We start from the raw sequence: 26,497 nt of genomic DNA on the forward strand, positions 1-26,497 counted from the left end.
AAGAAAATAGTGATGGGTAGGACTTGGAGCGCTCGTGTGGGGGTCCCTGTCTGGAGCTTTGCCTCGTCCCCCAGGTGGCTCAGGGTTCTTGCTGCTGGAGCACGTCCCATGTAAAGCAGACCTGTAGCTTGTGTATCTTCTCATAGAGACCTGAATTCCTACAGTTAGTTTTTTTTCTAGAGGAAATTACTTTGGGGGGAGAGGGGTGTGGATTGCTTCTTTTGTATGATTGTTTTTCCTAAACTGAACATTTTTAAAAAATTCAGTGGTTTGATAAGCACCCGACTACTAGTCACTGTTGATATGCATAAATGACTCAGGATGAGTTATAAGCTCTATTTTTCTGAAGCTTTTCTCTTCAACTTGACTACTGTAGTATTTATTGTCATAAGAGATGCACAAATCTTCCACCCATGGCACTCCCCTAGTAAATGAACAAGCTAACCAGAAGTTCATGTTGTTTCCTTAGTGGATACATTTTCCGAGATGATGAAAGTTGTCAGTTACAATGATTGCAGAAGCACACTATTAAAATACTAGGTATATGATTTTATTTGCTGGAAGAGCAATAAACAAAATAAAGTTTTGGAGTTTGTGAGAATTTTAAAAAGAGAACTAATTAACTTCCCTTCCCTCTCTTTTTTTGAACACAATGAATGTTAGCTCCATTGTAAAGGAATTTAATCTCTGTGGTAAATCAAATATTTTTTTTTTTTAACCAAAAACTTTTGGGGGCTATGCCAGAGTGGGAAAGTTTACGGATTTAAGGCATTAGATGGTATAATCCTACTATTGCATCTACCAGACTTAGTCATGTAATGGACTTGATGTAAAGACCAAAAAAACACAAACAAACAAAAATGGGGCCAGTAGGTCACGTTGAGCAATTGTCTGCTAATCTCAAGCATTAAATGCATGCCGCGGATTTTTCACTTAGCCTTGGTTAGTGCTGACCTGTATCAGTATGGGGCATTGAGCTGCTCAGAAAGCTGGGGTTCCTCGTTCTCTGCTCTGGAAGGAGCTCCTCATGGAGGAGGAAAGCTCTCCATACATGTTAAACAGGGAGTCTTAAATGGGCTTCCTGCAATTTTACAACCATGGTTGCCAGTTCTGGGGCTGTTGTCCAATTTGCCAGAAGTAGCATTGTTCCACCACTGAATGTAGCTTTTCAAGATAGGCCTTATTCCTCTGTAGGGATGCTGATGTCATGGTGCTTATCATGGTAAGTCATCCAGAATTACCTGCTGTGTGATAAGACAAAATGGTTCCACTCAGGGCTGTTGAAATAGTTTGCTTCATCTCAGTTTATTTTTAATTGTTTTGATTTTTTTTGGAGTTTCTTAGATGGTGTGGTAAATGAAAATAAACCCTGTTTATTTTTTTTCCCAAGAACCTAGTACCAGGCTCCCTGATTTGTATGAATTCTGTAAGCATGCAAAGAATAGAAAATCATTTTTTCGTTGAGCTCATTGGTAGTTGACTTCATTTTTCAGCATTGTCCCTGAGTCCTCCTGCAGTTGCATTAGAAGAGCTTGTTATCCTAGCAGTTAATAAACTCCTTAATAACAGGGTTCTTAATGGACTTAATAAGCATAAATGCTTATGCTAGATAAATGCATAATCTGCCACCTATATCAACCTTCCCTGGTTTGTACATGCCAACATCTTCAAAATAATTTTCTGATCTATAAGGTGTTTTCAAGGAAGAGACGTGTTTATGCATAGATCTGTTTAATAGTGTTTAAAAAAAATTAAAAAAAAAAAAAAATGACTCACTGTCTCTTAGTGCTTCTGCCTGCTGCAGCCACAATTTGTAACTTATATTAGATTAGGTGCTGTAAGCCTCCAGAGGAGTGAAAGTATTTTCTCATGTGTCACACAAACAGTATGTGATAAGAAGCGCTCTGTGGTGAACTGTTCAAGCAGAGAGCAAGCCTTAGATAAGTGACCTCAGCCAAAAACTATTCAGTCACTTCAGTGTGATTTAAGTTATCTCTGCCTAGAATTGCTTGGCATTAAAACTTAATTATTCTCATATCCAAGCTTGATATATTCACATCAATTCTAGATGAAGTTTTCTGTTACCTGTGGATTATTCCTGCAGGGGTTTTGTCCTCCGTTGGGCTTTCTAATATTTACGTTGTCTTTCTCCTCGGTGTTCTACTAATAAGAACAGGTAGGTTCAGAGGAATGGATAAACCTATATACCCCATGCTTAATTTGTGACTGTTTCAAGTTACATCTTGATAACCCATTTCTATAAGAACACGTTCTTTTGCAATGCTCGTTCACTTGAGTTTTCACTATAATAGGCAGCCTGTAATGAAAATGTTGACTCATCCGAATGATATTTTTGTTTTCTTTATTTTGTAAGTCAGATTGCAAGATAATTTCAAATTACAAGTATTAGATCACATTTTTCTTGAATGATTGCTTATGATCTTTGCCAAGTTAGTGCTCTTACTCACCTACTTTAGTCACAGGCAAGGTTTTAAATTTCAATGTTAAGGGAAGCAGAAGAAAGTGTTTATATAGAGTCCTGGATGATGATTACTTCATATCTCGTTAGCTTAATATTTTGAGTCTCTTCAAATTAATGGTACTCCTTCTGTTAAAGAACTTTGTGTAAAGAACAAAATGGATTTGTCTTGTAGCATAAAATGTGGGTAATCTTGAGAAGCACTAAGGTCTGTAAGGTGAAGCCTGGATATGCATGTAATATAGCTTTCCATTCTTCTATAGATTGAGCACCAGCACCCTTTAATTTTCAAATGCTTTAATTCTAGTGCAAGTACTCGAATGACTCACCAGTTATCTAAAGCATCAGGTAACTATACCTATATTTAGCTTTGTTCTAGCTTCTTATCCTTGTTTCTATCTTAATTTTCTCAGTTGGAAGCTACAGTCAGTTTCGCCAATGTTTGGAAAATCAAAAACCCCAAACAACCTGGGAAGCGTTCCCAAGTGTTCTCATGAGTACAGCCTCGGCAGGCTCTTCAAAGGCTCTTTCTGCTGATGGTCAGGGGATGTGGAGAACAGGTCCTCTAGCTTCTTTCACAGTACCTTTAAACACAAGATACTTAACCATACCTGCCAGCAGGTAACTCTTTTAAGTTGGAGGTGATATTTTTCTTAAAAAGAGGTGCCTTCCTTCTGCTACTTGCTCTGGGCTCTGCCCTGGTTGTGGTGTCCCTGATATGGGCCGTCTCCAGTGGTACCTTCATTCTGCTGGTTCGTCATTGCCAAGATGATGGTCCCAGAGGGGTTTGATTCAGGCTGTCTGCACTTGAAGAAATGCACAATGAAGTGATGCAAGTGAAACTCCTAGAGAAAATGGGAACCGATTAATTTAAGTACATGGTTTTAGTTTGTAAAAGATAGATCAGAGATTTCCAGACCCCAGCCTTAACTACTTTGCTCCTCCATTGAGGAAATGCAATGTGCTACAGACATGGCAGTACTTAACCATGGGTCGGGATGTCTGCCTTTTTAGCTCACAAGATCCAAGTGCTGACTTCCAGAGGTTCAGACAAGAAATCAATACTGTTTTTCCATCTGGCTGCCTTGAAGACTATGAGAATTAAAACTGTTTATCTGTGTAAAGAGAAGAAGGGGGAAAAAAAAAAGGTACATCCACACTGCTAGAAGTACAGCTAGCAAATCTGAACTGCTGCTTGTGTTTGTTGCTGGGAAGGATATAGTATGGATAATTTTGTTTGTAAGTAGTTACAGGTACGTTCCCCTGAGAGTTGTAGTAGCAAGATGCAAGTAATGTATGCAACAGTAACTTTTTTTTTGGTTTTCGTCACAAGTTTTGTAGATTTGCCTCCAGCAGGCTTTGCAAGTTGATGAGGTGAGTGAAGAGGTACTGCCAGCTGGAAGGCATGCTTTGTTTTCTGGAGTTCTCTGCCTCCTGATATTTCTTAGGTGTGGATTTAGTTGCCCTCTTCGTCTTTTGGACATGTGCTTTTTTCATTTTCCTTTTGCTTTTGTTGTTCTGGGCTTTTTAGACATAACAAACTTCTCAAGTGTATCTATGCATCTCTTCCACCGCCAGCAGCTTCTATGGATAGATATTTTTTTGTTTAAATCACCAGTCCATTTTATGTATTCCCAGTTAGCACGGTTTGATACTTCTTCCTCTTGTATTGTTATTTACTTGATGTGAGATACTGTAGTACACAACGGAAGACTTAGAGTCTCTGAACTTACTCCAGCTGCTCTTTTCTGTTGAAGTTGAAGTATGTATACAGAGGCCAAAAAAAAATTGTAATTACTGCAAAAGGTGAAAGATAATTTTTGGACATCTTCACGCATGCTCGGATCTGTGAACATTAATTTAAATCCCACATGCTGAATGAGTAGGGACTTCTGAATCTAGTCAATTTTTACACTAACTTATAAAGTAGGATTAAAAAAAAAAGTGTTCATAGGTTTAGTATGATTGTCTCATTTTACTGCTGAGACACAAAGCAATAGTAGAAGCTACTGTTTCCTGAAGTACTGTATTAATTTTTCACAAGAAATGATTATATTGTAAGTGCCTAAAGAGAAAATGAGCTTTCTAAAGTCTTCTGAGCATCAGTATTTCAGAGCTATTTCAATTTGTTTTTAATGAAACAGATACGGAATTATATAAATAGTGTGGTTGTAAGTATTCAGAGTAACTTGAATACTTTAAATGAGACAAATGATTAGATTTTGCAGGTTAGGCATGCGTACACTATAACTTATGTGCTGGATGGGTCAGTATGAAAACTGTCCTGTATATAGGGTTATTTATATTGCTTCCCTTTGGTCCTTCCAAGTAAGGATATTTATGTTAGCGGGTGGGATCTGGTGGGATTGTATGTGGTGGTGCAGCTGAGTACAGAAGTAATGTTTTTTTGTCATACATAAATTTGTTATAAATATGAATACTATGTACGGTGAAGTAAATATTAAACACTTATGCAACTTAGAAATTTCCTCATGTTTCCCTTCTCCAGCAGCCCTTTTACTGTGGTTATGCTGCTTATGTTTTGACTACAGCCAGCTGGAATTTGCTTTGAAAATATCAATGCCTGTTTTATTTGCCGATTAGCTTTGAAGCAATTTCTTTTTTAGACCCTGGTTAAAGGGGACATTTGGGGAGCATGGAGGGACTTTCTTGTTTGGCTGAATACTACATTATTACAGAGCATGAAGGAAATGCATGTTTGAGAGTGACCGAAAGCTCCAGTTCTGACTTAGTTTAATTTTGGCCACTTGCCTTTTGGTTTTATTTTCCCAAGGTTTTGTATCTAATTTCTACAGAGACAAAAAAAAAAAATAAATATTAATGTTGTTATTACAGTATTATTGACTTCCCTTTCCACCTCTGGCATGTTTGGGATTTTCAGACTCACCACTGAGACATCATCTGCTTGAGGAAGCAGGAAACAAATGATCTAAAAAAAATTTGCTGTCCTTTACAGTGTACAATATTAGAAAAGATGCTGCATACCTGCTGCATGAAGACTAGGTTCAGACCTGTAACCATCAGCCTGCATTATACCTAATCTTATGTTGACATAAATTCGTGCCAAAAAAATAAATACCCGCTAAAGTGATGTGTAGTCAGCAATGATAAAGTACAGTGCCAGGGTGTCAAAGGGCTTTTTTGTTGTTGTGGTGATGGTGGCTTTTTTTGTTTGTTTGTTTTTTAAATGTAAGACTGAAGATCACGATGTCTGTGTTTTTAGAAACTTATCCTAGAAGCACTGGGGATTTGCAGCTGGGATGAAGGAGGGATAAAAAGCACCATCTGGTTTGGGACTCCCCAGCTGAGGATGAGCCTCTGGATGGCCACCTGAATAGCATTGATGGCAATGGTGTTACAGCTGGTGACTTGAATGAGGTTCCTGTGCTATGCTGACATGTGCTTCAAGGTCATGGAGCAGCATTTTTTGCCTGCAGGCCTAGGAGGGGAAAGTGCAGAAAATGCTTGCTGTTCTGGCCGGGAAGGGTTTGAGAAGGCAGACCGGTAAGTGATTTGTCCCCAGGATGTTGCTGAGTTCCCCTGATGTGCATTTGCCATCTTTTTAAGAGCACTCCCTGCTGGCAGCCCCTGTGCTGGTTGTGACGGGATCAGCACTGTCCCCTCATTTTAGGTGGAGAACTGTGCTGGAAGGGGACCATCTGTTCAGATGGTCGGGGGGGGGGAGAACAAGGGGTGTGAGTCTCCAGGCTTTAGGTTTGGGCATTCATCTGTCTTCATTTATACTAATTTTTCATAACCCTAGTTATGTGAGTTCTTTGCACGTTTTACATTAGAGCACTGGCTAAAAGCCACAAGCAGACTTGGAAGCAGGGTCTGGGATCTTATCTGCCCCACAAACTTGCAGCTGCTGGGTCTATAGGCTGCCCAAGGTATAAGTGCACTCTTGTTCAGGAACGTTGTATGGAATAGGTCCTGAAGAGTTATTCGTACAAGGGCTTTTTGCCTTGCTCCATTAAATAATTAAGCCTCTCTTCCTGGAGAGGCTTTTTAATCTGTGCCGGCAAAATGCTTCTGGTTTCTTGTATGAAGACTGTGAGACTGGGTTCTGTACAGTGTCACACTTGTTGGTTTTATATGGATACAATTTCTAGTCATTAAATTTACAGTCTTTCTAACATTGAGATCTAAATTTATTTTACACTGTACTAAAAAGGCTTGAAGTTTAGTAGGCTGTCTTCAGACTCGTTAGCCTTGAAATGATAACCAGTCCCATACAAAGCTAGTTTTCATCTGGGATTCATTGTGCTGAATATATTCAGCTCTTGCGTACAGTTCTGGGATCTGAGAGTTGCTCTGAAACTCTGGATTATGGGTGTGGACCAGAGACTTGAAGTCTCTAAGGTTTGCCGTCTCTGAGCTCCCAGCGAGCTCGCTGGCAGTGGGATAGTTTTCGAGTGGGTGCCTGTATGCACTAGCGTCGGCGAAGAACCGCTTCATGTTCTGACAGTCGCACCTTGACTTGCTTTCTAGTTGTGTCTTGTAGCTCAACATAAACATCTTCTTGGGTAGGGAGATGTAAGAGAGCGGAAAACAGTCTTTGAAGAATAAAAAAACCAAAACAATGGGCTCTAGAGAGCTTGATAGGTCTTCATTGTCATCACAGAAGATCAAAGAAAGCCACAGAGTTGCACTTTCTACCCAGAATTGGAAATAACATCCTTAATTACAGAAGTGAGCAAGTCTGACAATTTTTCCTTCAAAGGAGGGAATGCTGCACCTCGTTCTTCAGCTATTTGTGCTGTTTGCAACATAGCATTTCTGAAAAATTACACCTGTCCTCTGATGGAAAACTTGCATTTAAAGTTTTCCTGGGCCAATCTATAGATGTCTTGGTTAGATCGGATTGTGTCACAGATTGCAGTAAGCCGGTCATAGTGAAGAAGATACTAAATAGAAAAGGAGAAGAAAGTGCCTGCAGTGGTGATGAAGATTAATACTGTGGAGTTACTGGAGTGCACTTACTACAGTGCATGTTTGTTTTTTCTCCTCCTGTGCTACCACTGAGGAAAATCCAGGAACAGGTCTGTACTTGTCTGTCAGCTTTCTGGCTTAAATGATATTCTTGGGATCCCTATTTTCCACTGTGAGTACAAAAGATGTATCCCCACTTACGAAGCCCCCTTGTGGCCTGTTCCAATGTAGTTTTAACCTCCCATGTCTTTTTAAGCAATTGACTTTTGCTACCATTATACCTCGTGTTATGACTTCAGAATCTTACATCAGTCACAATTTGTTTATTTTTAACCTGTTTGTTATTTTCTGCTAATGCATCTCTTTCACTTGACTGTTGTTGAAGGCAGAGGCTATTTCTGTAATATATTTTACAGCTTTTGGCTCACTGGGGTCGTGATCATTGTTTTTATGGAAGTCAAGTGTACGCTATATGGATCCACTATTTAGGACTATTTTTATGCTTACCATATTATTGACAAACAGTGTGGTCCATTTCTGTGGTTCACCAGCTTCATGGCCATCTAGCCATAGACAGAAGTTGTGACATGCTAAGAGGCACAGGTTAGTCTTCTAAAAGTCTTGGTTGTGCTCACAAATGTGTAGTATTTCAAAATTAATAGTTTGTACTGCATCTCTGATCAGAGAAAGGGGAATTAATGGACCCAGCTGTGAGGAAAAGTAGAGAAAAGTAAGTGGAGTAGAAAGAGAAAAGGACATGAAGGATGTTTGTGTAGTTTGATGTGATTGCAGAAATATGGTATAGAGGTGGAAGAAAACATTACAGTGAAGGAGAAGTGGAAGGATCTTGGAGAGAAATGGAAGCTTGATACTGGCATGGAGATGTTGGAGTGGTTTGTGACAGGAAATTTATTTCAGGATGATGACATGGAGCCTTTAAGTGGTTTATCATTTGAATTTGGGATTTCTGTGTTCTTAAGGATGCAACCAGAACAATACTAACATCTGCATTCTCCCATGTCTGGTTGTGTGGGCAAAGTGTAGGTGTTCAGAGTAGTAAACTTCCATCAGGCGTCACTTCAGATCCTTCTTTACTGTGTGTACTGGAGGCATCCATCAGTGGCAGGATGAAACACACCTTACTGACAGCTTGACTGCTCCTCCCGTGGTTCTCAGAGGTGGTAGTGGCAGATTGATGTCTTCATTTTGGTCAGCCGGGTTTTCAGTGAAGATACTGCCAATGTGTATGTCTGCAGAGGTAAGGGATGGTGATGGTCTTCAGAGTGTGTCTGGGGGTGGGGGAGGAGGGTTCAATTTTTTTTTTTTTAGGGATGCTGTGAGGAATAATGAATGCTATAAATAATAATAATAACAATAATAAAGTTGGTTTTAAATCAGTCTTAGTGGTGTCCTGCAGAGAATCGTGGGTTTGATTATTGGGACTTCGCTACCTGTTCTTAAGCACCTAAAGCAGCAGTCTGGGACACTTACAGATATAATTAGCATATTTGAAAAGAGAGCTGAAAAGGTGGATGTTAGCTTACTAATTCTGAAACTTGATCAGTACCATTTCTATGTATGTGTATGCATACCTGTACAGGTACCTGCTTTCTTACCAGATTTAGATTAGGATCAATTCACAAAATGTCCACATGCTCCGTAAAATGAAGATACGCTTTTCTACACTGCGTGCCAAACTTGAAGCCTAATATTTTTGAATTCCCAAGAAAAGTTTACTTGGCAAACACTAGACTTGTGTTTTATTTCCCTCCATGAATGATGATGGGGTTCATGGTGCATTTACCACCAATCTGCAGACTGCCTAAACTTAAAAGTACTTGTTGAGAAGGGAGAGAACACACCAAGTAACTACTGTGAAATCAAAGGTAGTTTCCACAAGAGAAAGAAAATAATGCTAGATAAATCTTTGTGAGAATCAAAACTGAAATATAGAAAAATTTGTGAAAGAAAAAATTAACCCTACATCATTTAATCTGTCTAAATGCAAAAAAAAAAAAAAAAAATACCAACATACATTAATCTTAACATGTTGTTGTTGTTTGTTATTTATACATAACCATGGGATGGTTTAGCTTGATTTCTTCTAAAAGTCTAATGAATGCACCAAGCCAAGTAAAATATTCATTAGAGTAATTGGTTCAGTTCAACCTCTCAAGGCTACAGCTTGGAAATACACACACTGTTGCCTTTAGAAATGCAGTATGTTGATTCAACAACGTTTTTACTCAACTCATTTTCATTCCATATGCTTACTATATTTTGCAAAACCCATTTAAGTAAATGCCATAGCAGTTTCCAAGCAGTATTTGGTATTTTTTGAGTCAAAAGTTAACTGTTATCCAGAGTGAAACCTGTTCAGTCATAAGGCACATCAGATTTTTTTTTTATTTTAAAATATTTCTGAATTGAAACCATTGTATGTTTAAGTACTTAAAAAAGCTCTCATAGCACAGAAAAAGTTTTGTTACGAAAATAGGCATGCATCTGTTAACTCACTTAGAAGTGCCTAAATGACGTGTAAAATTTATTAATATGCAAGCTAGGCAATTTTCAGTTTTAAGATCCGGTTTTGGTGTCATATCAACTCATTGTATCCATAGGTTTTCCTCTCTTCTCCCCTCCCTGATGGGCATCTGCATTGGATCATATGGTTTCGGAAAATGTTGATTGAAACTGTTCTGTCAAGAACAGAGCTGGAAAAAGCCCACCTTGTTTTTCATTTCTAAAAGCATTGTAGAGCCTTTCTGCTTCCATGTGGAGGAGCAGGAAACTCGAAGTTTAGCCCAGATGGATCTTTTGTGCCAGGGACAGGCTTTTGCTTTCTATGAAAGCCTGCCGAATATTGGCCAACTCGCCTACCTTTCACAACTTGCACACTTCCAACAGAGATTTGCTGGGGCTGTGAAGCCTCTTGTTACTGTGTCCTTAGGAAACCTCTCCCAGCCTCCCTAGCTGGCATGCATACTCGTGGCTGCATCCTGTCACAGGTCCTATGTGTGATCCAGGCACTTGTGTGCGGTCACCACGGGCAGCGAGGAGGCTGGCAGAGCTCTGCCTTGTGCTCGGCAGGGGTTTTTGCTGACCGCCTTTGCCCTCTTGAACCACCACAGGCTCCAAACATCAGACCCGAGGTGCTGTTCCTTGCACCTCCCTTTCCCAGCAGATTGTCTGAGGAGGTAGAAGTGACTGAATAGAATAGATACAGAAATTCAGGCTGTTATAGCTGGCCTGTTAAGCTAACCACAGAGGTTTCGTGAGTGCTCATTGTGCTGCAGAAAATGTCTCTTGAAATACCAGATTTGCAGTTGTCAACCAGGAAGCTTTGTATTGGAGGACCTGAGCCGCCATGTCACGTTGGATGTGGTAGGGCTGGCCTCCAACTACAGCTTAAAAAAGAACACTCTTCATTTTCTTTCAGAGCCAGAAGCTCATGGGAAGGAGGCAGGAGGCTGGGCCTGTGCAGGAGGGATCTGTGAGGGCCTGGGGAGCTGCTGGGCCAGCAGGGGACATGCAGCTGAAACTTAATTAATTAATCTTTAAAGGACTCTGGGTCTTTTTGTCACCTGTCATAAGGTGGCCTGGTGGTCTGTGGATGTGGATTAGATTAAAAGAATGCCTTTAGAGCCTCCTGCGTGTGTCTGTCTTTGCTTACCATACAGGAGTAGCCCCAGCAGCTGGATCAGAGGACTAGGGTCAAGACTCTCAGGCTCGTTCCCCTGTTGCTACCTTTGGTAAAATGTTGTTAGAAGAGTCCTTGTAGATCCAATCGTCAAAGAACTGTCAATCTTCTTCACTGGGATTCACATCTCCTGAACTCTCTTTAAATTAAGTTTTTAACCTGTGTGTAACAGCCCCCTGCTGTTATTCATGAAATATATAGTTTTCTGGATTCAAGCCATGCTGCTGAAAAACTTGGAATATTCCACAGAGTTTTAAAAAGCACGGTTTATAAAAATTGATGAGCTCCTTAGATGATGTAATCCGAAAAGGAAGACTTAATAAAATAAACTCCTTAGTTTATTGCAACACAAAACTTAATGTTGACTGAAAGTTGACTCAAGGGGCAAAATGTCACTCTTCCTGCATTTCATTTTTATTTCTCGCAATATATAGCTTTGAGAATATTTTTCTTATAGAAATGAAGTCTGCTCCTAGCACAGAATGACTCTTTTTATGAGCAATTTTCCCTGGCAGATTAAGAAAGCTGTGACACAGCTATTTGCATATTATCAATAAATACGGCCTTGCCCTGTTACCACATGGAAGTCTTGTTCTATCGGTAACATTTTATGCAGTAGCAAATATAATTTTTGTACTGAAGTAAAAATACGATAGATAAATGTTTATGAACAACCTTTATCATGTACTTGGACTGTACCTGATACTGTATGGTGCTGATAAAGAATTGGAAAAAATGCCAACGTGGGCACATAGAAACTCATTATTGAATTGGGTCTTGTAAGTGTAACGTTTATGGGTATGTTTTATGTGTAATGTAGTGGAACATCTCTTAACAATGTGTGTTAAAATTATATACACCTAATTCTGTACTATGATGATACTATGGCAATATCAGTCCTGAAAAATCTACTGTGTCTCATGAGAGGCAGCTTAGCTACCTGGCACTTCAGAAAAACCAACTGTGTATTTCCATCCTGACAGTGAAATTTAGAAACCATTTGGCCACTATAGAACAAGTGAATATATGAACCATAGAGGAATCAGGAGACTTCAGAATTTTGTTGTGCTGATCAGAAGATTTATCGTAATATACTGCTCAGCACTACTAAATTGCCGTGCTCGTATCTTCTTTTCATTATTATTTACCCAATACTCTGTATCCTGAATAACTGTAGGAGCTGTTGGCATCTTTCTAATATGCGATGCTCTCTTAGATCAAAACTTTACTTACTTTTGTGTACTTGCATATTTATAAGATGCACGTAAGGTTTACTTGAATAAGTTCCCCATACCTCTAAGGAGTGTTGGCTCACTGAAAGTATTTTCCAAATGAGTTCAGTTGTTTTGCATAATGGCAAAAATTTCCCTGGCGTTTCCACCAAAGCCTCGTGAAAGCTTAGTTAGGACTTCCTGTGCCAGTGCACACAGAAGCCCTCAGGTCATCTGAGTATCTGCCCACGTGTAGATGGTAAGGACAGAGGTGGTCCTGTTGACTTCTGTAGGGCTACTGTGCACTGAAAGTGTGCATTTAGTACCTTGCTGGTAAAAGGTCTGCCTTGTAGATTGTGAACTGTAGTATATAAATCAGTCTGAGACCTACTGTGGGTATCACGCTGGTAATGTGTGCATTCAAAACGAGAATCCCTACTGACAGTCAACTGCTTATGTCCTGTTGTCTCACTCTGATAGATACACCAAACCACAAGTGGTCAGCTCCGAAGGCACGCTCCTAAATATATCCCTTTTTCAGAGGCGGGTACAACCCCCTCCGAGGCAAATCATTTTTGGGGTAGGGGCGAAAAGCCAAAACAGCAAAACACAGAAATTGTTGTTGTTACTATTTTCCTGCACCTGGCTGAATAGCAGCCCCAAATCCCAATGCTTTTGGCTGGCAGGTGCGACGTGCCCACGCCGCAGGTCCCGGTGTGGGGTGGCTGAGCAGCTCGGCGCTAGGGCAGGCAGCTATAATTAGCTGAGCAGCCCGCTAAGCAGCGCTGGGCTGGCTGGGTGGGAGCTGCAGAGAGCATGTGCTGGATCCTGCATGTGCCTGGCTCTTATTGGCGGGCGAGGCTGCTGCCTGCCGGTTTGATAGGTTTCCCCAGTCATCTTCGTGCTGCATTACAGACATAGATACAGAGGTACTGTGTGCACGCAACGGTAGAGGTGCTCGGCTCGTAGCGTAAAAGCAAGCCCGCAGATGAAAGGCATTGGTCTTTGTTATAAAACATCAGTGCTTAAGGACTGCTAGCCGCGAGCGGAGAGGTCGGTGGAGGAGTTTTACTTCGTGGTAATTACTTTCAGGTCTTTATCTCTCCGGTAAAACACAGTCATGCATGAAATGAATACTGTTAATCATGTCATCTGTTTAATTTGATCTCGCCTTCATTAATATTGTGTGTACTCCAGTGGGAGAGCCGTCAGATTACAAAATGTCATTAGAGTGGATTTAGTACAAAAATAGAGTGTATTTGTGTGGGAATATTGCTTTCATGTGAAATTTTGAGCCTATGCATTTGAGTAATTTTACTGGTTGCCTTTTGTAATGCTAATAGAAATATTTCTTTTATTGAGATGTGTTCTGCAAAGCAATTGAATTAGAGCATTTATGACTATTGGTACATGAAGAGAAATCTCTAAACAGTGATTAGTTTAAAGACTAATTCTGTGAAGCGTTCTTTAATTTGATCAGAGCAATAACTATCTTGATGCTGCTCTAGCAGAAAGATAGAGGGATGAGGAGTAATATTCTATTGTTCTTTCAACAAAGATGCTGTAGCCTTCATGTCTGGGTGGATTCTTTGTTTCATCCACAGGATTTTATATTCAGTGGCTTTCAAAATGAAACTAAAGCCACCCTGCCTGGTAGATTGCAGTATATCCTTTGCTTGCACACGCACACATATAGACGTAAATGCCTGTATTGTTCTCAAAGGCTGAATTTTGGCCCAAAGGCTTGTTTATTGTCAGAACTGCCTTCAGCAGTAGGATGAAACAAGATGCATATGCCAGTCTTTTCCTCTGTGATTCTGAGACTAATACAGTATTTACTAGCGTCATATACTCATTTAAGTTCTTCTCATTCTTGACCTACGCATCAATTGATCACAACTTTTCCAATAAAAAAGCATGTATAATTAATGAGCACTTTTTACCGTGAAAGCTGCTCAGAACAGAGGGAAGCACGCATGGAGTTATATATATATAAAGTCTTAATATAGCCATGCTTCATTTGATGGTGTTTGAATACTGAGGCTGACTGTTGAGACTTGGAAGTTGATGCCCTTGTCTGTGTCAGACTCCAGAGCCCACATAAACTTGTGTATTAAGTCACCAGTCATCCGGCTGGCTGGCTGCCACCATGCGTCTGAGGTACGAGTCGCTTGTCTCAGCCAGTGTCAGAAAGGTGTCAGGAACGGGAGCTATTTTGGTATTAGCCTTCACTCTTCCCTCCGCACCTCTCAGTGAGGATGTTCTTCTCCCTCCTGCATAGACCAAAGCAAAATCAAGTAATTTGCTCCTAAACCATGTGGTGTGAAACTACCGTGCCTCCTGAATAGATGCCCTTAGCAAATAGATAAATGCTCATTTCTTAACTTCATATGGCTGTGGGTACAGCAGTTACGCATGCTTTGTATTTGTGACGGTGTGTTCAAAAAGAAAATGTTTGGGATGTTTAAATCACAGCTGGCACCTAACAGTTTCTTTGAATTTTTGCTACCGACTAGAATAGTTACCTTATTGTCTGTATTCACATGGGTTTTATTTCCAGTGTTGCTTCTTTTATGAAGACTTGGAAAATAGCTGTTACGCTCAGGCAGGGAGGTCCCAGGTTGTGAAGACATGTTGTTCTCAGGGTGTCGTGTATTCCATCATTGCTTCCAAATTAGTAACCAGAAGCTTCTTTAAGAGGTTTTAAGCTAACTTATGCCTTCTACCCTTTTTAAGAGGCTTTTATGAAGTATATATTTTCATGACCTTTGTTACAGCATCCCATGAAGGAATAAGTAATGGTTAGTTAAATAAATACAGAAAGCAAAATTCCCAGCTGAATTACCTATTTACCATATCCAGACAGCTTATTTTTAAGAGAGGCTGATGTAGCTTGCATTTTATTTTCTGCTTCATGTGTTGAGCTATCACTATTTGTAAGTAACATAAGGCACAGCTGGACAAAATGCTATAAAAGTTAACGTATTTGTGGCGGTGGATACAGCTACCACCACCACCTGATGGAACTGGCATACTGCACCAGTAGCTCTTAAGGTGTGGACCTCTTTACTTCCAAAAGGAGCTGTGATGATCTGTACAAGCATCACCAGAGACAATGACAGTCATGAAACTAGAGCTGGTGACACTATAATTGAAACTTGCAGTGCTTTAACAGCAAGGAATAAGCTACGCTTATTGCTGTTACTGTTTTTTTTAATAATAACCTCTTTTTTTCTTCTTGGTAAACAAAGAAATTGAAGCAACAGTTCATATGGGTTGCTCTCTGTAAACAACAACAAAAAAGTTGCCATATTTTTTGCTATAAACGTATTTTAACAATAACCAGCTTATTGCTACAGGAAATCTAGCACACTTCAGATTATTCTTTGAGATTTTATATTACCGTTTTGCCAGCAAGTTTAAGTTTTTAACTGCTCTTTGTGGGGAGCTGTATGCAGTACGTTAGCTGCATGGCTCTGCGAACCGCCCTTATTTCTGATGTGTTGCTCTGTAATTAAATCTATAAGTCATTTGTTATGTGAAAGGGAAACTCTTCTTTCCAACCCAAAATGTGGCGTGTGGCGTGCGTGCGTATGGTAAGAGCAGAGCAGTATGTAACAGAAATGAATGTCTCAGCTGCTGGAATGTTTCATCATATGTGTATGTATATAACTGGCATAGAGTCACTTCAGTCATCTGTCACTGAGATGTGTTTGTGTAGAAATGAGTATGCTGTTAACACTTTCAGTGTCATACTAGTAATCTCATTATAACCCCATGGAAATCATCATATTCCTTGAAGAGGGGTGTTTTCAGAAGTGTTGGTTTTGTCTGCTAGCTGAAGATGGATATATGCAGTAAGCTGAGTACCAGTAATAAACAGCATTACACTACCTCTGGTTTATTAAGACATTATGTCTTTTTAGCATTACATGTATAAGTGAATTTTGCATCAGTTAAAACTACACCAAACCTAAAAGAGAAGGGTGATGCTTAAGGTTAACACGTTTTTTTGCAGTTTGTTAGCAATGAGAGACTCCAGAAGAACGGTCAAGATGAGGATTTAAGATATTACCAACGTGTTTATTTTGCAGGATTTGCACTTATATGCTGTGTTGTTTTTAAAGTTGAGTAGCAGTAAGTGATCTGTGTAAAGGTTTACGTTAAAATGAGAACAGTGCCCTAAAGCACCTTTATCCTTTTCCTCTGTTTTTGGAACAGACTCCAATTATTACTCTGCTGATGAAATGTCGGTCTGCTTAAGTGGTTGACACATTCAATAGGATATCTGTAAGCGCTGCTTATAGCACACTGAAAGTCTGTGGGAGATCAATAGCCTGTTTGTTCCCTGTGTTTTGTTGGGTGAAGGTCTCTTTCTTCTTGTAAATCTCATAACTTTGGGGTAGGAGTGAGCAGGAGGGGCCTGGACGAGGAGGTGAGGGATGTTCTCTGTGAGGTGTGTGGTAAGGAGGGGAGGCCTCACTGCCCCCACACTCCTCCAGCACCTCTCCAGCAGCACTAATGATCGGGATCAGAAATGTGACCGTGTCCCCGTGTGGAGATGGCTGGGCAAAGAGGGGCAGCAGGAAAAAAGCTCCCCTCCTTGCTGGTAGTGTGGGCAGTTAATGGGGAAGTAGCTCCAGTGGGGCCGCGTTTCCTCTCCTGTGGGCCTCTCGTTTGCCTGCTGCAATTCATTCCACGGGCTAACTGTGTGGAGCTGGAGACATAGAGGGTGAAACATGCATACCTCTAGGCACCTGTGTGTCAAAAGTTCGCAATATATAAAGGAAGATTGTGTTTTATTGATCAGGGGAACGCAAGCAGCAATATTTTCTCACTGTGGTTCTTGCAACTGCAGTGTTTTCCCTCAGTTGTATACATCTTGAGGGGGGGTGGGATTGAAAACAAAACAGATACATATCTTTATTTTTTTCCTACGTTTAATCTCCTGTAACAATTTAATTGTTCGGAAATGTATGTTTGGAAATGTATTACCTGAGGTATTGAACATGGCTTGATAGATTTAATGTAGAATGCAACTGGCAAATCGTAATCCTGGTTGCTGTTGTCTGGGTAAGCCTGGCAACAAGATTCCTGTCTCATTTCTCATTGTCTTTCGTGGATGTCTCTCAGCCACCTGTAGGCACCGCTGCTCGCTGCAGTCTTTCCACAGAGCAGCTGAAGTTTTCAACCCAGACCCTCAATTTGTAAACATGTCATTCTTAAACGTGAATCATCTATTCCCTTCCGTAACTGACAGTGCTTGTTGTGCCTGATACGTCTGTGGTATGTTGGTTTATTAATTGAAGCAGTATGTTATTTATACTGCTGATGATTATATGACCGTCTATTTTATTGGCTGTATATCTCTTGGGCTTTGTGGAATGGTTTTTACTGCATCCATTCCTAATGAAAACGTGCATACTACAAAATCTCAATGACAAAAAGGAAGGATGTTAAATTATTGCCTTTCCTTTACAGGACCTTAGCATTTGGGGACTTGATAGACTAGCCCAACGATCAGGCTGTTCTATTTCCTAGCTAGGAAGTCAGTATGAATGCTTTCAGTATCCAAGTCATGCAATGTGCGGTATAACTTATATGGGTTAACAGTGCCACTTAAATGGAGAGAAATTTGGACACGCAGGTTTGCATGGGTACGTATGTTTTCAGAAGTTTGGGAACGTTTGGCTCCTGTATCTGTTTGCAGTCAATGGTTATAATCAGCTCTTTTAAAATCTGGGTACTATTCTTGTAGGTAGTGATAATAAAGTAATGATAATAAAGGAGAGATATTAATATGATGAGATGGCTGATAATGCAGACACACAATATGATACAGCCTCTGTCCCAAAGCATTCTCTGCCTGCATTATCTAGGCAGAAAAAGGCAAGAGAGGAAGAGAAAAAACAGATATGAAGATCGAAGCATCTTTTATGTGACCACAGGCTGTGGGCTTGCAAGGTAGGCTGAACAGTCTGTGCTTTAGGGTCATAAACCATCACTGCAAATGTCTTTTAAAAGGGTGAAAAAAGATCAGTATAACCACTCTTGCCTGTGTAAGCACTGACAGTACAAACTTGCCAGGATAAGGATGATATCCTTCTGTCTCAGTGTCATAATTGGCACTGGGTATTTTGGGCACTGCAGTCATCCAGAAATGAGTGTGCAGCTTTGTATTTCTACTGTGATCTTACAACAGCAGTCTAATCAGAAGATGTATGAGGGACTCGATAAACTGCATCCCTTTCTCTTTCATTACTGTTACATCAACACTATTGAAATCCGTGTGCCTTCCCTCTGCCCCCCCATTTTCCTTTGGCATATTGTGGAATGCAGGTTGCTGCTTTGGCCTCCGAGTAGCCAGGGACTCAGTGAAGCTCAGCGGAGGCAGTGTGCTTGCTGGTAATTTAATGTGGAAGGCAGGTATTGTGGTGGGTGCAACAGAACAGGACCTTGAAGTAGTAGATGGCCTCATTGTCCTTAAACGTTCACAGTTCTTTTTCTTCCCTGTCTCCTTTCTAAATTTGTCTGCCCCATTTTCCCATTCAAATCCATCTTCTCTTTTCTATTCACTCTCTCCAATCAAGCTCTCTCTGCCTTTCAGCTTCTATCTGCCACTCAACCCCTCTGCTCTTTGACATCTTCGCAATCACCACTCCCTATTCAGTGGGGAATATCCAAAAATACCTCGTAGGTGGAGGTGGCCAAGAAGGGCATGCAGGTGAAGAATTCAAGTTCTCTTACCAAAAAAGGCCTGTTTTCTTTTTCTTGTTTTGATATTATTTGCTTACTGATGGAAGATGTCCTTGGATCCTGCATGGAAAGCTTATTTTGAGAAGCACAAATCTTACCCCTGACCTTTCCAAGTCTGGCACCTCAGCTTTTCTTCTCTTACCTCTTTGCTGAAAGCAAGTGTCCCTCTTCATCTTCCTGTCATCCCCGTCATCTCTGCATGAGGGCTTTCCAAAGTGATTAATCAGTGTTTTCTGAAAACAGGGCCTGTGTCCTTCGATCATGGCTCCATGCAGGTATCCCACATCCTTGGGGCCTCTATAAGGTGGTGACCTGAGGAGCTGCTCCTTCCCCTCTTGTAGGTGTCTCAGGCAGCAGCGGCACAGCACTGACCTGAATCTTCACAGCTTCCCTGCTGCCTGCAGGGCTACAAACCGCGTGGGTGCATTCTGGCTTAGTGTCATGTTGATTTTGCTCTTCTTTGCTGGCTACTTGGCAAATTTGCTGCCTAAAGGGTCCCGCTGGAGGCCAACAGCTCTGATTCTGCTCTGGGAGGAGGTTTTGTTTGTGCTTACATCAAGTCCTTGCAGAGCAACAGCCAAGCAAATATTTTGGCTGAAGTATATAGGGTTTGGGTTCGTTGTCTGTAGTGTGGCTAGATAAGGGATTTTTTCCTATGGTACATGTTGAAAAAATGTGATGCTTCGTTACTGTTGACTGTGGTTTTTAGATCTCTAAAGAGCCAGAGTTTCTACATGTATTTTCTCTTTCCTTATGCTACAAAGCAACTTACACTTTCTTATTTTACTTCAGCATGACTCTGAAGCCTAAACTTGCATCAAAAGCGTGTTTGCAACTAAGTCTTAAATCCATTCTTAGAAGACATCTACAAATACTGAATCCATCTGGTGTTGAATTACTATTGATTTTTTTTTTTTGCAAGCATGCTGAAACAGGATTGATGCTTCCCTCATCTCCAAGAAATACGTACATCTGCCATTTATAGCAGCTCTTCTGACTTTGTGGAACATACTAGTGGAGGCAGTAGGATCCTACACAGAGCTTTTTTTTTTCCTGCTTCTTGCCAAAATCAAGTATGGAATTATCAATGTATATAAATAACTCTTGGGGAGGAGTAAAGAAGATGGAGCCAGGCTCTTCTCAGAGGTATTTCATGACAGGACAAGAGGCAATGGGCACAAACTGAGATGAAGGACATTCCATATAAGCATAATATTTTTTTGAATTTTTTTACACTGTGAGAATGGACAAAGGCTGGCACAGGTTACCCAGAGAGATGATGGAGTCTCTATCCTTGGAGATCCCCAAAAGCCATCTGGATGTGATCCTGGCCAACAGGCTGTAGGTGGCCCTGCTTTCAGCAACAGGGTGGACCAGATGACCTAGAGAGAGAGGTGCCTTCCAGGCTCAGCTGTTCTGCAGTTCTGTGATCAGAGATCACCAAACAGCTGACCACGTAAGGCCTCTCACCTCTAGGCAAGTTATTTTTGCTGTATTAGTCCTGCTATCTGAAATTACTTCACTTATACCTATCCTGATGTGTGAGTGTGCACGTGTGCATACGATAAGCATACATCTACCCATTTGTAGCTGCTGTATAAACATAACTGGAGTCTAGGACAAACCGGAGAAAATGAGATGAGAAAAGGTTGCTTATGGAGATTATTCTATATATTTTCTTACATATAAAACTTCCATTTCATACAGGCCACACTTGTTTTGTATGCTTTATGCAGCCATTGTAAATGTTTCTTACATATTTTCCCTCCCGCAATAATATGTTAAGTCTGTATAGTCAAAAGCGCTATATAAAATTGCTTTGCAGAAAGCTTTATTCTTCTTAGATGGTTTCAGTTGGGCACCACTTACACAGCATTACATCTTTGTGAGGGACTGCGTTAAGCTTAAGTGGGCAGAAAGTGCACAGAAGGAAGTCTGCATGAGAGAAAGAGGAGGATAAAAGGTTCTGGGCCTGAAGAGGGAGGTGCACCCCCAGCAGGACTCCCCTCCCAACAAAACGTAGCTCCAAATCCAATAGCAAACACAGAGAGCTGAGAACACTGTACAGACACTTCGTATTTATGCAAATACTTTTTGGAGCCCTAAACACACGTAATTACTGTTCTGCTTGTTTTAGCCCTGTTTCTGCAGCCTTTGTGTTGGTCTGACATCATTGCTGAAAACTGGAAAGCTGGACAAGGCTGACTACAAAAACTAAATTTGGTCTTTGGGTATGTACAAACGAAGCACCAGATGACCCTCAGGGCAGTGTTGGAGGAAGCTGTCCACGGGCATCCTTTCTAGTATGCTTTGGGTAACTTTGTGGGAGAAGGGCAAAGCTCTTCATCCCATCCCTTCAAAGCCGTGACTCCTGCCTTATAATATTAACAAGATTTCTTTCTCCTTTTCAGCCCCAATTAAAGTAATTTTCTCCTTGTTTAAATGATCACCATCATTAATATTACATTGTTTGGGGCTGAAGAGGTCGTCTTTGTTTACATCTTGGCCAAGACAAGTGGCAAAGAGTGCAGGCCTGAGGTTTTATATTTGAAATAGCAGAAACATCTTTGTTCTGGCAAGCATTTGGATTTTTACTGTTTAAATACATGACAATGCCATATTTTCTGTTCTGATCCTCTGTGCTCAAATATGGTGAGGGATTTATTTTTTCCTGCTTGTTTACAGGTTCTGACATAACATCTTAGAAATGGTACATAGACATTTCTTGCAGTGAAGGCATTTGGAAAAAAAAAATCTGTTTTGAAGATGAAAGAAACCAATTTCTATTTGAGAGCTTGCTTAGTTCCTTGCTTCAGCTTCAATCACAGCCAGTAAGAAGTTTTGAAATTCTTTTTTTATTGAATTTTGAAAAATTAATCAGATAAATCCTTTAATCCTTATGAATGGGGCAGTTTTTTTCCCTGCTTGTTTCATTTTAGTTTAGCAGTTAGGCCTTTTACACTTGATTAGATTATTTTCTTTGGTCCATATAACTGTCTTTCAAAAATCCTTTAGAGGTAATCTGTAATAGTGAAGTCTTTTCTTGTCGGACATCACAAACATGCCTGAAAAGGAGATGGCTTTGTACTGGTGGGCTAAGTCTCTCTTCCCTGCTCTCCTTTTCCCTTCCTGCAAATGTGTTTTAAAACCATCCCATCGCTGTCTTGTATTCCAGCTCCCTCTCTTCCCAAATCTGTAGTGTTCACGTGTGCTCTGAATTTCAGCTGCAAGGACTGTTTAGCGTCTGGAGCAAGAAGAAGAAATCCAGTTCCATGTTTAAAAGTGTAAGACTTGCTTCTCATTTCCTTAATGTGATCCAACTAGATATGTTGGAAATGTTTGATGTGAAATTCTTCGTTGGAAGTGGGACCTGCCCTTAAATCAAGCTGCCCTGAGAGCTAGAGATGGCTCGGTGCTGCCAGCAGTGAACACTAGGCAGTCACCACTGTGACTGTGTCGCCTTCACGCCTGGTTCTGCCCTTCCAAACTCTGCAGGGAAGAGGTGAGTGAAGTGGCAGAAGGGTTTTCCCTTTGGCTACTTAGGGAGTGCCATGTAAATAGGAAGGAAGGATTTATTAGTTCTGGGGACTTGATTCCCAGCTCTTCACAATGGTTTTTAGCAATTTGCTGCTTCTGGCAGTAAAGTGCACCAGGGTGCAAGCTGCCTTCTTTTCCTCACAGCTGGAAGCGAGTTTTCATTAAGCACAAGGGTGCTGTATCAGCTCCTTTTGTTAGGATGTTTTCTTGCTGAAATCTGCCAGTTAGAGGCACGGGGTTGTTTAGAGCAATCATCGGATGCTGTACAAAGGCAGATCCACACCAGATGCTCTTGGAAGGGGTGTTTGGACAGAGGTGTGACTTCGTGAGGTCGTGACAGCAGCTTGAGATCCTTGCAGTGCTTGGTTGCTTTCAGCCAGAAATACTGGCCAAAGCACAGCTCATCACCTTGCACCATGGTATTGGGGCTTTTTTTTTTCTTTTGGAAAGGTTTGGCAGTTCAGGCTGTTTATCTGAGGACAGACATCCAGGGACCATGATCCTTATGGCAGCCTCACTTGCATTTCGTCTTCAAAACAGGGCTGTGTTTATTGTGTTAAGAAAATAATGTCCGATACTGAGAAAACAGGCTGATGAGGTTTATTTTTGCTATTGGTTCATTTTAACTTCTGGTACTTGCGGAAGAAATCATATGGCCCAGTTACAAATGCAGAACTGATGCAGCCTCAAAACAAATAATTGGATTTTTCCCTCACAAAGAGCAAAACCGTGCTAGGTGTAATTCTGTTTCAGTCCACATTGTATCTAGCATGATTTTAGCATAATTTTGGAGTCCAGGGAGATTTCCTTAGCATCCCTATTTCACATGAGCTGTCACCTGAGGTGGTTTGTATTTCTTTAAATGTGCTCTCCCTTGAAACTAAATCCTTAAATAGTTTGCATAAGTTTTTGAATGGTTGAGTTGCCTCTGATATGGGTAATTTACAATCTTTGTTTCTGAATATATGTGATTTTTGCCTGTAAAAGCTGTAAGGAGATAAAAACAGAGTTAAAATTTAAGAGTCTGTTCCAAGTTGTCCTCTGCTCAGCTGATATCTTGAATTTCTTTTTGGGGTCTTTTAAACCCCTGAAGTGTCCTAATATTTCTTACCAATAAAGGTCACTTTCTTACGTAGCTGGTGCAGTGGCTATTAAGTTAACCTACTGAGAGCCTCATGTCTTAAGGACCCTTTATGATGAACTTTGCAGACAAAGTAGCTCTTATTACCAGCTTCCTAAATTTCTCCCTAAGGTAAAAATCCTGCAATCCACTTGAATCAGAAAATATTTCTATTCTTCCTTTAAACCTATTAATCTTTTAAAATAGTAATGAAAAATGAAGGCACAAAAAAGCAATTATACTGTGTACAGTACTAGTATACTATATTATACGAATACACTGTTAGTGGAGTAAAAGCTGCTCAGTGTTTCCTACCCTTGCTTTAATTCTGTCAAGGTATTTGCAACCCAGTGCAGCCTGTATTTTGTTCTCCTGGTGTTGCGTGTCAAAGGTGCAGCCTTCCCTGTCTGCCCACACTGTGAAATCTTCCATCCGCATGTCTCATCTTACTCCTAAAGTACCTCGCCATCACTTTTCTAGCCTGGATGAAAGCAGTCTTGTCCCATTTAAATCAATTCTGAATATTGCATGAAAGTGCATTTCCCAAGCCTGTGGCTTTGATCGTATCATCCCTCTTTACATCTTCTTGTTAGTTCCTTCTTCTCTGTCATAGCCAATACTGAAATTCTGATATGATACCCTAGCATTATCTATCATCTCTCACTTTTTATCAAAATGTTGTTTTTTTGTCTCCTTAATGTCACTTTGCCCTTATGCTTTTGAACAGTTGTGGTGCTGCTTTGTTTTACATCCTTTCCACTTGGAAAGAGCTAACAGTGTTAAATCGATTCAGTATGCTTCACTGTGTCATGGTGGTATTTAATTTACCTTGTATCACGAAGCAATCTCGCAAAATGAGTATGACTAACTTTTCGATTAAGACCTAGAAAAGAAGTCTTTTCAGGAAGCCCTGGATTTGTACTTGTAGCAGCGCATCTGGAGAATGGTATCTGCCGGGAAGACTTCTCTGTGCAGATGTTATGCAAAAGCTTGTAACACAACAGAAACTTGCTCAAGTGTCTTTGCTGATTAGAGAGAACAAGTCTGGTCCAGTGGCGTTTCGAGATGAGTAGATTTGCATGCCATGAGAATTATCATCAGTTAGAAAAGCAAATTGTCCTGTGAAGGAAGATAAAGTTCATAGCAGACAAGGTACAGATTCAAGAATGATTAAATAAAGTACAACTTTTTTATGGTTCTGCTTGGTATTGAAGATCCAAAACAAACTGGGTATGCATTTTCTGTCAGTCACAAAGTAGTTTGTGCAGGTACTGCGGGAACAAAGGTAGCCATGCTGTTTTGGCAGACTTGAAGCATTGCTTTGTGGCCTAATAAGAGGGGAAACTGCCCTGCTTCAGGAGCCAAATACTGTGATAATAATTGCACTTCTGTTCCACTGACCAAGTGCTTTTCTCCATGTCCAAAATGGGAATGACACTGGTCCAACCCACAGTGCGGTTCCAAGCATTAAGTAACTGTTCAATACCATTCTGGAAAGCCAAGGGTTTTTTGTTGTTGTCCTTGGTGCCTTTGTTTTATTTTTAATGGATGCCTGAAAGTCTTAAGTCCAGTCTTGTCTGCCAGATTATTTAAAACAGTGCTACATTCACCAGTTCCCAGGGAAGGTAGTTGGCAATGCTACAGTGTGGTCACTGCAGTTATGAGAAATAAATACAATAATCATCTTACTTATTAAGATACCCGAATCTTTAACTATATCTTCAGTGTTCCCATAAAAACACTTGGGAGGATATGGTTGTTAAAATAAATGGGCGGTGCTAATCAGAAGACTTCTCAGCAAACAGTGCCTTTCTTACTCTAAGAATTTTTATTTCTTTTTGGTAAATTAAGAATTTAACAAATCCCGTGGAGGTCCTGAGTGAGATGTTTCTGAGACATTGTCAAAGAGGTGTGAGCACTGCTATAAGTACAGCTCAGTAGTGATGACCTGGAGTAGGAAACTTGTTCTGAAAGGTCCCCATTTATGGGGAGAGGGGAAGACTTGAAACTAAGGGAATTCCTATTTTAAGGATTGAAGTAAGCACAGGAAATGAGATACACTTTAAAACATAAACATAACATAACATATCAGATACAATTTTGATACGTTTCTTAAAAAAAAAAAAAAGTGGCGTATTTCTTCTGGGTTTGCGAAGGGTACAGGTTTTTTTTGTTCTTATGTTACCGTAAAGGTAGCATGTGAGAGAAATGCATGAGTGCTAGAACAGACACAATAAATGCACAAAACCAGGGGATGAGCCAATTTCTAGTTCTGGCCATGTCTCTCTCCTACAGTGTGGATGTATAATTTAAAGCATTACAGAGTGTTTTTTTCCCCCTCCTTTTGTGGGGTGAAGCTTGTAAAGGAGAAAAGATTTATTTTTGAACAGCTTCCTTCTATCATCTCTTGAAATTCATATAAATTGTGAACATAGAGGTGGTTTATCATGAGGAACAGAGATTCTTCTACAGCTCTTCCAAAATCTTCCAAAAATCTGCATATATGTGTACACATGGATACAGGGTTTTGAAAATCTGGAAACTCCAGCTAGGAAGATGCCGTGTGATCATGGAGTCCAAAAGAATTGTGCAATTTTGCCATCACTTCCCACTGAAACTGATAACAGGGTGAAAATTACACGTGCTGGTCGCTGCTGTACGTTGCACAGCTTGGAAGGACGAGTGGCTTTGCATGTCTTTAGAAACCCAGTATCTACCACAGAACGGCTACTCCGGGGGCA

General features: G+C 40.5%; 1 protein-coding gene across 6 annotated transcripts in view; it reads left to right on the top strand.

The window, feature by feature from the left end:
• Positions 1–26,497, top strand: part of FAM110B (family with sequence similarity 110 member B) — a 108,503-nt gene that overhangs the window by 38,331 nt on the left and 43,675 nt on the right. Inside the window, exon 1 of one of the 6 annotated variants that reach the window (XM_068671917.1) lies at positions 13,245–13,396. The exons of 3 other annotated variants lie outside the window; for them this stretch is intronic. The gene's annotated coding sequence lies outside the window, so the exon portion shown is untranslated. Of the gene's footprint in view, positions 1–13,244; positions 13,436–26,497 lie in introns of those variants that run through there. 2 more of the 6 variants (XM_068671916.1, XM_068671919.1) reach the window with 2 other exon arrangements.

This window comes from Anas acuta, chromosome 2 (assembly GCF_963932015.1).
Source record: "Anas acuta chromosome 2, bAnaAcu1.1, whole genome shotgun sequence".
NCBI lineage: Eukaryota > Metazoa > Chordata > Aves > Anseriformes > Anatidae > Anas > Anas acuta.